At 39.7% G+C, this 13,751-nt stretch overlaps 1 protein-coding gene and 2 pseudogenes across 4 annotated transcripts in view; 2 read left to right on the top strand and 1 right to left on the bottom strand.

Moving 5' to 3' along the window:
* LOC125406857 (voltage-dependent calcium channel subunit alpha-2/delta-4 pseudogene) overlaps positions 1-2,330 on the top strand; it is a 30,611-nt pseudogene extending 28,281 nt beyond the window's left edge.
* The window catches only part of Cecr2 (CECR2 histone acetyl-lysine reader), a 114,934-nt gene that overhangs the window by 28,851 nt on the left and 72,332 nt on the right, over positions 1-13,751 (top strand). The gene's annotated exons all lie outside the window — the stretch shown is intronic.
* On the bottom strand, positions 11,277-11,596 carry LOC125406856 (elongin-B pseudogene; annotated as a pseudogene).

Raw genomic sequence — 13,751 nt, 5'->3', positions numbered from 1 at the left:
TGGTTTTAGTGTACTCTTAATGTGTATCCATCACCACAGTCAAATTTAAAAATGTTTTCATCAACTGTAAAATAAACTACAAAGTCTTTTAGCAGTCAGGTTGTACTTGAGTCCCTACCTATTGTGGATCTGGTGTGTCTTCGAAATTTTCTGAGTGAACTTTTCCTATGAGTCGAATTGTTCAAAATATACATCCTTATGACTGACCTCTGTTGCTTTAGTAGAGTGTTTTGAATGCCTGTTCATGTTTCACCATGTGTTCTAGTTTGCTTCCTGTTGCTGTGATTGACACCATGACCAAAAATATCTTGAGAAAGAAAGGGTTCATTATTGAGGAAGTCAGGACAGGAACTCTAGAAGGAACCTGGAGGCAGGAACAGAAGCAGAGACCACAGTGAAGTGCTACTGATTATTACCTTGCTTAGTCTGTTTTCTAATACAACCCAGAGTCCTTGCCATGGTGACACCACTAAGCATAGGCTGTACCCTCCCACATCAATCATTGATCAAGAAAATGCCCAACAAGCTTGTCCACAGGCAGGTCTGTTGAAGGCATATTCTTAGTCCAGATGTCTTCCCAGATGACCTTTGTGGTGGTTTGAACAAAAATGCTTCCTGTAAGCTCATTTATATAAATGCTTGATCCCTATTTGGTCGAACTGTTTGAAAAAGATTAGGAGGTCTGGTCTGTGTGTGGCCTTCCAGGTTTCAAAAGTTCAGGCTATTTCCAGTTGTCTTTCTCTCTGACGCATGTGATTCAGGGGGATACTCAGCTGCTACTCCAGTGCCATGCCTGCTTGGTTATTGTCTTGCTGCCAGCACGGTCATGTACTCTAACCTTCTAGAATTGTGACCCCTCAAGTACTTTTTGTATATTGTCTTGGACATCATGTCTCTTCACACAGCAATAGAAAAGTAACTAAAATAAGCCTAGTTTGGTCAATGACAAAAACCTAGATCATTACAGTTTTTTTAAAAAATACTTCACTCCTTTATTGCCAATTATATTCCATTTATGGATAAACTTAAATAGTGTTTAACCATTTATTAGTTGACACACTTTTGAATTGTATATACTTTTTGGCTGTTTTACATCATGCTCTAACTATTCCTGTTCAGGCTTGTGTGGAGGCATGGCTTGAACATGTATCAGAGTGGAAATTAATTAATTAATAAATTCATGAACTAGTTTATTGAGACTATATCTCACTATGTAGCCCTTCCTTACTATCCTGGAATTAGCTATGTAGATCCGACTGGCCTCAAACTCACAGAGATCTAATTGTCTCTCCCTCTTGAGTGCTGGGTTTATAGGCCTGTGTCACCAGCCCAGCTGGGTGGAATTTCTTATTCCACATGGTGTAACAAAAATTCTACTTGTTCTTAATAAAAACCCAGAAGGGATATGGCTGGGCGAGAGAGGAGTATATTTATGTTGGGAGGAGACAAGAGCTCTGCAATCAGGAGATGCAGTCAGAGGATGCAGTCTGAAGACAGGGTTGCCGTTTTGGTCTGAGAATTTGATAGAGGTAAAAGGTCTCTCTAGTGGCTGGTTGCACTGCTTCTCTAATCTTTCAGCTTTCACCTTGCTATCTGCCTGTGGGTTTTTATTAAAAAGAAATAGACTATCCCCATACATCTTTCTCCCATTTTCTTTATTCTATCTCCTGGTCTAGAGATAGAATATATCTCTATCAGTATCAGAATACCTCTCTGTCAGTCCCCACTCCAAGACGGCCTTTTGCGCACCCCTGCCTTCCATAAACATTAGATCTGTTGCGTGACCGGATCTCTCAGCACGGGTCTGTCAAAGGCGGGAAGACTTCTGGGGGAAGTGGATGGTGCTCTCATGATGCAGCTTTTTAGCATGGGGGTGTTAAGCCCTGTGACCATATATGACCAGGCCATGCGCAAGCTCCCGGATCACCACCATAGTACAGCCCAGGCCCCTGATCGGCCCTCTCTCTGCCTTCTTGATAGTGGTCAGGTGGCTACTGCATACATTTCTGTGCTTCTGCTACAGTGGAGTGCCTGTGGTGTCTTGGCATGGTAAAGGGTTGGAGACCCACAAGCACAAGAAGCAGGACCTGTTGCACCCCCGTGACACAGAATACCCAGTGTTTATGCATTAGACATCTATCCAGGAGGCCAATGGGATCATCGAGGGTGAGGCCTGCCAGAAGACATTTGTGCTGCAACAGCTTCCCAGCAGGTTTATTCCCAGCAGCAGCCTGCTCCTTCTAGTGACAGGCCTTACCTGTGACTGCAGCGCCTACTCTCCGATCCTCCAGGAGGCCACAGAAGTCAAATATAACATAAAAATAAAATAAAAAAGAAAGAACAATTAGAATTTATATTACAACATGTTTGTGTTTTACCTTTTGAGGAATTGCCACATTTCCAAGATTTGCTACACCATCTCACACTGTCACCACTGGGTCTCCCTCTACATCCTCACCAACACTTGTTTTCAAGACTTTTTAATTATTTGTTTGCTTTGGATTTTTGAGTCTAGGTCTTGTATAACTTGTCCTGGCCTTGAACTTGTTAGGTAGTCAAGGCTGGCCCTCAACTCTGGTTGTCCTGTCCCCACCTCTCTAGTCCAGGGATGACAGGAGTGCTGAAATTACAGACATGTGATACCACGCCTAGCTTTGTCATCCTGCATATAGCTTTCTGACTTTTTATGTCAGCCTGCATGGCAGGTAAATTTAGTGATATCTATAAGTGTGCTACACTGCCTTTTGTAGACTGGTAAGCTAGAGGGTTAATTCTTTGAACTCATAAGTAACATTGCTAGTGATGTGTGGAAGACTGGTTTGCTCTGTCTTAGGCATTGTTAGGAATTTTCTTCTTGGGAAGCGTGCTAGGGATCCGCTCTTCTGCCCTGGCCATGATAGACACATTCTCTCTTCCTGAATTATACTGTTAGCCCTAAAAACACTTACTGTTGTCTCCGTAATAGTCCATAGGTTTAAGAGGAATGCTTTATGTTTGTGTAATGCCCATCTTGAGTAAAGTATTGTTGAGTAGTATTTTAATTTTGTATTTAAGGCATGCACGTTAAGTTGTGTGTTGATTTGTTCAGATAGACTGTTAGAGTGACATCTCTTCCTCTGAGTGCATTTGGGTAGCTGAGTATCCAAATGTTGTCTATTACCACCTGAAGGGACCACCTGATGAAGCCTCCAAAGGGTATAAAGTTGATTCTGTTATTAGAGTTCTGATCTGGGAAAAGCCTGGTGGGAAGAATTTAACATTTCTTAAGGGAAGTAGTAATGGAAGTAAGTTGAAATAGTTTTCTGCTGTTTAACTATTAGATCATAGAGAATATTTCCAGAGTTCATTCTGAAGTGTTTGAAGAAACAAATGGCTATAATGTGCCAAGACTTCTGCTATCTGATAGGGAAAAATAAAATGAAGATATTCTTTGCTTTTGGGGGGGTCAAGGGAAGCTTTATAACTTCATAAACAGCCATACATAACTACTTCAGTTGAGGAGATGTGTTTAAGCAGAGAGAGCTCATGTCAGTTTTAGAGAGACTGAGAATATTCAAATGGAGTTGTTTGTATGTTGACATCAGGTAGCACTATGTAACCTTGGCTGGTTTGGAACTTGCTGTATAGACTAGGCTGACCTAAATTTTATAGAGATCTGCCTGCCTCTGTATCCTAAGTACTGTAATTAAAGGCTTGTACCACCACTCCCAGTAGGGGAAAGATTTGAGTCAATACTTTATTAGAACTCTTTGTTAATTGCTTTTTTCTTAAATTTTACAGTTATTTATTTGTGTGTTGTGGGCATATGTTACTCCCCCCCACACACACACAGAGGGCAGTTGTATGGATATAGGGATCATATTTGGGTTGTTAGGCTTGACAGCAAATGCTTTTTCTTGCTGAATTGTTTTGCCAGCCCTCTTTGTGTCTTTTTGAGGCAAATGTCACTCTATGACCCATTTGGTCCTGAACTCATCTCAGCCTACTGCCTCAGCCCCTTAGGTACTGGGATTGCATGATTGTGGCTTTATAACCAGTTGCTTGCTAGCCTTTTTGGGGGGTGTTGTTGATTGGCTTTAAGCTTCTGTACTCAAGCAATACTCCTGTGTCAGCCTCCCATAGGTGGGACTTCTGGAAACCCACCACCCCTCATGGCTTGTTTACTTGGTTAGAATGCAGTTCTTGAATTTTTTGCTTTAGGATAAACTGACCAAAAAAATTGTTTAGTTATACACTGATCTAACATTTCTTTGTGCACATTAACCCGTTGGGTTAGCACATTCCATTTCCTTTAAAAGGATTTATTTTATTTTTAATGATGTGTGTATGTATTTGTGCATGGAGGCATGTTGATGTGTATACACAGATTCAGGTGCCAGTGGAGTTTGGATCCCCCTGGAGCTAGAGTGTAGGTCACCTGAAGTGGGTGCTAGGAGCTGAACTTAGGTCCTCTGTAAAGAGCAGTGTGTGTTTTTGACTGCTGGCTGGTCCTTCTTTGAAAACAGAGTCCCAGGTATTCCAGATTGACCTGGAACTCACACTGTAGGATGACCTTCAGTTTCTGATTTTCCTGTCTAGAAGCACTGGGGTTATAGGCAATGCACCACAATGCTTTATGCTATGGAGAAGAATGAACCCAGGGCTTAGTGCCTACACTCTACTAACTGAGCTTTATCCCTAACCTACATTTCTCAGCAGTGTGTCAGTGATAAATTCTCCCCTGCTTTGGATCAGAACTCTCCCATACCACTAGATAAACTGTTCCCCTTCCTTATCTTATTCCACCTTACCTCAGATATTCTTAATATTCTCTCTCTCTCTTTTTTAAAAATGTGCATTGATGTTTTGCCTGCATGAGGGTGTCAGATATACTCTATAACTGGAGTTGCCATGTGGGTGCTGGGAATTGAACCTGGGTCCTCTGGACAAGCAGCCACTGCTCTTAAGGATGAGCCCTCTCTCCAGCCTCAAATGTGAATATTTGTATACCTCAGGAGACAAGAAGAGGATGTCAGATTGGAGAGTTTGAAATCCTCTAAGTACTTGTGCTTCATGATGGAGCAGCAAATAACTTTTAACTGCTGAACCTTCTCTCCAGCTCAGATGCTGTTTATTTTATTCTTTATCAGTTTTATTTATTAATTATTGTTTGTGATTTTTTTATACATGTACATAATACATTTTTATCATAAATTCTCGTATCCCCTCCAGATCCTCCCAGACCCCCTTTCCACCTCATGTTCTCATAATCTGTTGAGTTCAGTCATTGCTGTATGCTTGTGAATGAGTGTAGGGGTATCCACTGGAGCATGGGCACCTACCAAATGAATTTCCTCAAGTTCAACAGCCTTCAACTGTGAAAGCTCTGCCAACTAGTGGTGGGTTTATGAGCCCCTCCCCCCACTTACCCTGTAAGTTTGCCTGGCTTGATTTTACTCATACTGCCATAGCTGCTGAGAATTCACTGATGCAGCCATTTATTTACTAGTTCTCTTTATATTCTTACAGGACACTTACGTAGTACTGCTGGTTAGAAGAAAGACATCTGGAGTTTTTTTTGTTTTTTTTTTTTTTAAGAAAAAATTACATTTATAGGGGCCAGATGGTAGTGCATACCTTTAATTCCAGTACTCAGGAAGCAGAGCCAGGAGGATCTCTGAGTTTGAGGCTGACCTGGTCTACAAAGCAAGTTCGAGGGACAGCCAATGCTACACAGAGAGACTCTGTTTTGGGGTATAGGTATTGATCTTAAATGTATGCTTATTTTTGCCTTCATGTGTATATGTGTCTGATGCCCAGTGAAGTCAGAAGAATGCATCGGTCTTCTGGAACTGAAGTTATGTATGGTTGTGTGCCACCATGTGGTGACTGAGAACAGAACGTGGTCTTCTTACCAGAGGAGCAAGTACACTTATCTGCTGAGTCATCTTGCCATTCTTTCCTGCCCCAAATATTGACTGCGTGTGCAATCATTTAACAGTTCAGAATATTGTATCAATTAAATCCTGAGCATTACAAACAAAAGGAGAATATCAAGCGTTGAAGAATGTCAGTATTAATTTTGACCAGTGAGTAAAAAGGTTCATGAATGCTTGACTTGCATTTTCAGTACAAGCTAACCTGCCATTCATTGAGGTTGTAAATGTCAAAGCTCACTGAGAATCAGGTAACCTAATGAGGGATTAGGGATTGGACAGTGAAGTGGAGGATGCCTGGATGGTCTGAAAGGGAACAGTCATTCATAACCCCAGCAGAGCCATGTTTAGAAGTATGAGGGGCTGGAGTAAAGAGCCTTAACTGCTCTTCCAGAAGACCTGGGTTCAATTCCCCGTGCCCACACAGCAGCTTATAGCTGTCTATGGCTCCAAGATCTGACACCCTCACACAGACATATATGCATGCAAAACACTAGTGTACATAAAATAAAAAAAGTAATTAATCAGAACCACAGCTGCTGATTTTTTTTTAGAAGGGGCATCCAGTTTTTTTTTCTATAGATTCTTTCAAAATGGCAAACCAGAGCTTTGATTTTTGTATGTTATGAATTTTTATAGTTTCTTAACATCAGATTAAACTTGAATTTGTAGCAGTCCTGCTGCCTCTGCATCTTGAATGTTGTGATTGCAGCGTGTGCTGGAAAGCCCTTTCCCTTTTGTGAATTGTTTATTAGAATTAGTCTCCGGGAGATGTGAGATGTGGGTCCTTTTCTCTGAATCTCCAAGTTGGAACCTTTTAGAAATGCCTCCTCATGAAGAGGCCATTTGGGCAGTTAGAAAGTGAGATACTTCACTGAACAACCATTTTTATTTAATCCAACCAGTTTCTTGACAGACTATACATACATTTTTTTTTTCCCTAGGAAAATTCACTAGATATTTTTACTTTCAAGAAAATTAAATTAGAGGAACAAGACCTTCCAACTCAACCCTGTTAAGTAGTGATTTTTCTCCTGGTTTTTCCATTGTGCAGAAGCCTTTTTAGTGTTTACTATAGTTATAACTGATAGTTAATAAAGTAATATAATAATAATATAACTAGTAGTTAATACAGCTGATGTTCTGGGTCAGCCACCATGCCTGGTTTGTTAATCCTAATTGTTTTATTACAGTCAAAAGTTAATTTGGCCTTCATAGAATTTCTTTGCACAACAATATAACATAATATTTTTTACTACAGCAACATTATCTAGCCCAGAAAGTTGAAGAGCCCTAAATACTTGATCAGCTAAACTCTTTATGTTACTTGCTTGTTCTTGCCTTTGACATATTTTAATGAACTGACTATTTATCATTTATTTATTTATGTCTTTGATTAATTGCTGAAACTGCAATAGTCTTTTTGACTTACTCTTTGGGTGACACTTTTTTTTTTTTTCCAGTAGAGATGTTCGTTGTGTGTTGATTGAATTTGTCACCAATGCTTTTGAAACCCATACCAGGTTTTGGTTAGGAAGAGATTGTATTTGACCTTAAAGGAAGAGGAACAAAATCAAGGGTCCCATATGGGAACTCCTAAAATTTTCAAAGTATTCATTCATTCATACATTTATGACAGTTGTTTTCTTAAGTTGAGTAAGATTTGAGTCCTTATGTCTCTGACTCTCTTTAGGTATGAAGTAGAGAGAAAGGAATTTGTATATTTTACATTATTCCTAATTGAGCAATGCTTTCTTAAGCTTGGAGTTAAGGCAGGAAGGTAGAAAGTTTCTCCCTTAAAATGAAAGCTTAGGAAGGACCAGATGCTAAATCTTTCCTAAGGTCTGTGTAGGTCTGGCTACACAGGGCTTCAGTTCTTAGACTGTGGAGTTTTGTAGTCTTTTGTAGGCTTTCTGATCAGATGTTGTGTGACAAGTGATGATCTCTTTGCCCATTCTGCACCACCCCCTCCTAAATTAGATACATTCCCCCTCTGCTTCCAGACGTCTCCATCTCTTCTTGGTCTCTTGACAGAGCAATCATTTATCAAGTTGTTTCACTAGTTGTCGGGAGGGGGCCCTGGGAACTTGAGTTTGTTTCGTCCTTTTGTTGGCGCACCACAGGATCTTCCAGCTCAGTCTCCAGCCAACTGCTGAGAGTTGCTGGACTCCAGGAGCAAACGTTAAAGGGGCCGCCTTTCATCTTACTGCTGCTTCAACCTAGATTGCAGCTTATTGGGATTCTAATCATTATGTATTGGCATATATACTCTTCATATGGATGCAAAAAATAGATTTTTATTTTCCTTAGCAAGTCTCTCTTTTCATATCCAGTCATTGAATATTTTGAGTTACACATACTGCATACTCTCCTTGTGGAAGGCTGAGTGTGTTTGTGTGTGACTGTTTGTTCATTTTCTATTTTCCCTTAATTCTTGCCTTGTTTCATCTCTTACTGGCAGCAAATCATCATAGATATATAAAAGTAGATTCTCTTGCTTTTTATAAGCTGTATTATTTATATATATATTTTAACTTAATAAGGTGTCTCTTCTCTTGATGTTGCATTGTACATAAGTAAACCTTCCTAAATAGTATAAGGATTTAAAAATAAATTTTTTCAAGCCTTAAGGAAGATAAATATTGTTTGTTATTTGAAGCTAAATAAGTTTTTCTAAGTGTCTGAGAAGACAAAGACTCTTATACCCAAGGATGTTATATGAAGAATGTTAACCAGATTTTTTGACCATGAGTTTGAAAGACGAGTGTTGCATATTATAATTTAATAGTTTGGAATAACATTCATGTTACAGGTTAATAGGTATTGAATGAATATATAATGTCAATGAGTTTTTTTCCTGTGGTCCCAGAATATTTTCTACAATAATTTATAATAAAACTTTTAAACAATAGGCTGGAGAGCTAACTCTAGGTTAGAAGCACTGGCTACTCTTTAAGGGGGCCTGGATTCAAATCCCAGCATCCACATGGTGGTTCACAATCATCTAACTCTGGTATCAGGGGATCTGATGCCATATTCTGACTTCCATGGAATCCTTCACACAGATAGTATATATACATACATGCATACCTACATTCATACATATGTACACACGCATATACACAAACAAATTATTTTTATAAAGTTAAAAATTAAGAGGAAAGTTGAAGGAATCGGTATATTCATGATATGTTTTTTTTTAAAGTGCCTTTTTAGAAATGAAATAAAGTATGCTTTACCTGATAGACTAATTTATATAGTCCTGATTCTGAAATGAGTCTGTTTCATCAAGAGTACATCTGAGTCGGAATACTTGGTATGGAGAATCATAAAGTTAGGTAAGGACAGTGACTTCTGTTTTCATCAGATGTTTTAGCTTGAAAATATTTAAATAGATACTAGAGAGATTGCTCAGTGGTTAATAAAAGTACAGGCTGTTAAATTCCCAGCACCCACATGGTGGCTCACAACCATCTGTAATTCCAGTTAATAGATCTCTTCTGGCCTTCAGGGGAGTTCTTATGATTTGAGTCCTATATCATACTTTGTATGATACTTTGTATCATATACTTTGTATATAAGTATCTTTTAAATTACTAATTAAAAATTTTTTATGATTTATTTATCTTTTTTTTTATTTTTATGTGCATTGGTGTGAAGGTGTCAGATCCCCTGGAACTGGATTTTCAGACAGTTGTGAGCTGCCATGTGGGTGCTGGGAATTGAACCCGGGTCCTCTGGAAGAGCAGTCAGTGCTCTTAACCTCTGAGCCATTTCTCCAGCCCCTAATTAAAATTTTTTTAAGATTTATTTTTACTGGCTAGGCAGTGGTAGCTCATGCCTTTAATCCCAGCACTCAGGAAGGCAGAGGCAGGTGGATCTCTGAGTTAGAGGCCAGCCTGGGCTACAGAGTAAGTTCCAGGACAGCCAGAGATACACTGTGAAACCCTGTCTAGAACCCCCACCCCAAGAAAAAAAGATTCATTAAGTGTGTGAGTGTGTCTCTCTGTGTGTATGTCTGTCTGTCTGTATGTGAGTGTAGTTGTCCACAGGGGCCAGAAGAGGGTCTTGGATCCTCTGGTGCTTGTGAGCAGCCGACATGGGTGCCGGAAACCTGACAGGGTACTCTACAAGAATGGCATGTGACATGTGATTTTTTAGCCACAGAACCATCCTAGTTATCCTTACATTTTTTTTCTCTCACTGTGTAAGGTGTTTGCTTTTAATCCAGCACTCTGGCAGAAAAACTCAAAGCCAATCTGGTCTACATACAAGTTTCCAAGGCTACATTATGAGACCGTGTCTAAAACAATTAATTAAATGCAACACATTTTTAAAAATAATATTTTAATTACTTTGTGTGTTGTTTTGTGTTGTGTGAAGGGGAACTCTCATTGTCACAGTGTGCATATGGAAGTTAGAGGACAGCTTGGCGGAACTGATTCTTCCCACCATGTGGGTCCCAGGGGTTTCAGTCCATCTGTCTATCTATCATGGTACTGGGGATTGAACCTAGGGTTTTGCAGTTGTGAGCAATATCTTCAGCAAATTACTGATTTTTAATATGAAAATGGGCCCTCAATGTTTGCCTATAAGACTTTTTTTTTTCCTTTTTCTTTTTTTACTCTTTTTGGTTTCTCGAGACAGGGTTTCTCCAGACAGTCCTGAATGTCCTGGAACTCAGCCCTGTAGACCAGTCTGGCCTCAGACTCCACCTGTCTTTGCCTCCCAAGTACTGGGATTAAAGACGTGCACCCTCACCGCCCGACTCAAGATTTATTTTTATTGTTTTAGCTAAATACATTAGTTCTTACTTATTGTTCACAATAAAACTTAACAAAATTATATATCCTAAGGAAAATATTTTCCTTATTAGCAGTACTATTCAAATATTGTTATCACTTAAGTTCTTTGATATTAGACTAAGGAAACAAGCAGGACCTTGTTAATTTTAAAAGTTCCGTAGGTAGCTGCCAATTTTGCTCATCTTCCTGTTTTAGCCCCCTAAGTGCTGAAGTTACAGGCCCAAGCCAGAATGCCTGGCTAGTAGGGTTTTTGTTATTCATTTATTGGGGCTACAGACTTTATTTATAACTAGATTCAGGAGTTGAAGTAGGACAAATAGTCTGTCCCTTGCTCAACAGGCTGGCCTGGGACTGGGTTTTCAGTCTTAGTGTTGTAGGACCTGAGTCACGGAGACTGCAATGCAGGATAGCTTTGTAAGCTTGAGTGAGCAAGTAGACCCTATAATGTAAGAAGAGGGAACAGAGAAAGTCAACAGCCAGATGGACAGCCAAATCTTTATTGAGAGAATGGGCCTCTGGGGGGCAGGGGGTTGGGAGCCCTCACTGCACAGCTTGTTCATTGACACTGCTTCCAGAATTCTGTGGCCTCATCACATCTGGAAGCTCTGGAGGACTGGAGAAGGGCTCAATGCTCAGTGCTTCAAAGGCATCAGCTGCTCTGAAGGCCAGGCTCACTGTGGCTGGGGCCTATGGCCCTGCTATCTGGCTAGTGAAGCCACACTCATTTTTCTGTCATCAAGGAGCTGGTCATCCTTGCACACCTGCTGCTCATCTGGCGGCTCATGAGGATGCTTTCTCAGTCATGCACTTCAGCTCAAACTCGGTACTTGACTCCTTGGTGTCTGTGAAGATGGTGGTCTTGTGGTGCTGGATCATGAGAATCTTGTCCTGAGGATTTATTCTTTCAGGAAAAGTTAAGATAGTCATGAAAACCCAATGTTGAAGGACTTCTTAGATACACTTGGTGAAAAATAACACCCCCCCCCCCCAAGACAAGGGTTGATTTCTCTGTGTATCTGTCCTGGAACTCACTCTGTAGACCAGGCTGGCCTTGAACTCTCAGAGATCTGTCTGCCTGTACATCTCAAGTGCTAAATTAAAGGTATATATTGCTATCATCAACATCCTTGTTTTATAGCACAAAACCTTTAAGGAAAAGACCAAAGGTGTCTCAGAAGATAGGTCTCTTTAGGTCACACAAAATTTAACTGACGTTTTGTGTAAGGTCTGTCCTTATACTTTTCTATGACATGTCAAGCTATTGTCTGATCTTCATCTCCTGACAGACTTTTCTGCAGACCTGGCTGTTACCTGTAAAATGTAGCTTTCCTTATAAGAAATGAGAGTTGAAATATTCATAGCAAAGAGAAAGCAAGAAAAAGCAGACAATTTTGGTTTTAGTAGACTAAAAAGAGACTTATCAAGAAGATAAGTAACTTACTACCCTTCCAGCTACTTCTCAACAAGACAGTCACATAAACATTACAGATACACTTTGTCTGCTAGACTATAGACTAAATGGCCAAAGAACTTAGAACTCTGTGCCTCTACTGATGGTTTTGGTTTTTTCTTCCTCCCTCCCGACTTGACTTGGCCTCGTTATATAGCACTGACTATTCTGGAACTAGTTCTGTAGACCAGGCTGGCTTTCAACTCACAGATCCACCTGCCTCTGCTAGGATTAAAGGCATGCACCGCCATCACCATCTCCCAGCTGATGATTGTGTTTCTAATTTATAACTTAGAGGATTTCAGAACTTACCTTTATGTTAAAAGGATGCTGGTCAAGGTAGCAAGTCTTGACTGTTTGTCATCTGAAGCACACGTGAAGGGTGGTTGGATCTTTGCCCTTTGCTACAGTCAAGAAAATGAGAAATAATGCTGGAAGACTCAAGTACTTTAGTGTATTCTGGTGATAATCTTATAAATAGAACCACTTAATTTTATTTTAGACAGTAATATTGTATTGCAGTATGCCAATTAGAAACCAATTACCATTATTTACATAGAACAATGCATCATTTATTAAAAATCTTTTGAAAGCTTTTTTTAAAAAGTCCCTGGGGATACTCACCAGTTGCTAATGGTTTCCTGTGTACTGTTCTGGGTCTTCCTTTTGAAGGAGTGAATGTTTTTTTACCTCCCTCCTTCCCTCTCTCCCTCCCTTACTACCTCCCTTCCTTTTTCTTTTTCTTTTGCTTTTCCTTTTTCTTTTTCTTTTTCTTTCTTGCTATTACCAGAGGATAAGTTAACTGGAGGTCTTCCTCCTGGATCTTTGGATTTTTCTGTCTTTATAGATGATGTATTTGTAGATTAAAGACTTTGATGTGAAACAAGACTAAGATATAATTATTTGGCTGAAATTCTTTGTGAAACAACTCCAGAGATGTGATTGACGTGATGAACTTGCAGTAAGAATTTTGTGGATAATAAAATTCCCTGAGAAGGTCATACCAAGAAAAAAAAAATAGCTTGGTGTTGTGGTCCGTGCCTGCAATTCTAGCAGAGCATCACCCACCGCAAATTTCAGGCAAGACTGGAAAGCTTTAACAAAAACAAAACAAAAGGCCTGGGGGTAATGACGCAGTGCGATCGGTAATTAAAAGTCCGCCAGGCTAGCTTACAAAAGATATAGCTTTAATAAAACAGAAGGAAAAACTTATACCAGAATCCCAACTGTGTCCAGGCCAGAGAGAGAGAACCAATGGGAAGTGCACCAGCCAGGTTTATAGGTAAACTTTTGCCGTAGGGCAACACACCCCACGGACAGAATGTGATTGGCTGAACTTCCCTATCATCTCCCCCCCCCCTTTTAAAATAAGACAGAACAAAACCAAATACGACTATATACAATAGAAACAAATAATAAATATAAAGTTACAAACAACAAACAATATTAAGCAAGAAACCTATAACAAAAGTTCTGCTAAACATTCTATCTCAGGGAGTCTAAATAATGTAGAGGGTAACTACAACTATCTAATCTTCAACTCCATCAAAGATCTGAGAAGGGAAATAATTTTACTCAAGC

The sequence above is a fragment of the Myodes glareolus genome, chromosome 3 (assembly GCF_982192425.1).
Source record: "Myodes glareolus chromosome 3, mMyoGla1.1, whole genome shotgun sequence".
NCBI classification, from domain to species: Eukaryota; Metazoa; Chordata; class Mammalia; order Rodentia; family Cricetidae; genus Myodes; species Myodes glareolus.
Note: the sequence above shows the minus strand (reverse complement) of the source record. Positions and strands in the feature narration are given on the sequence as shown.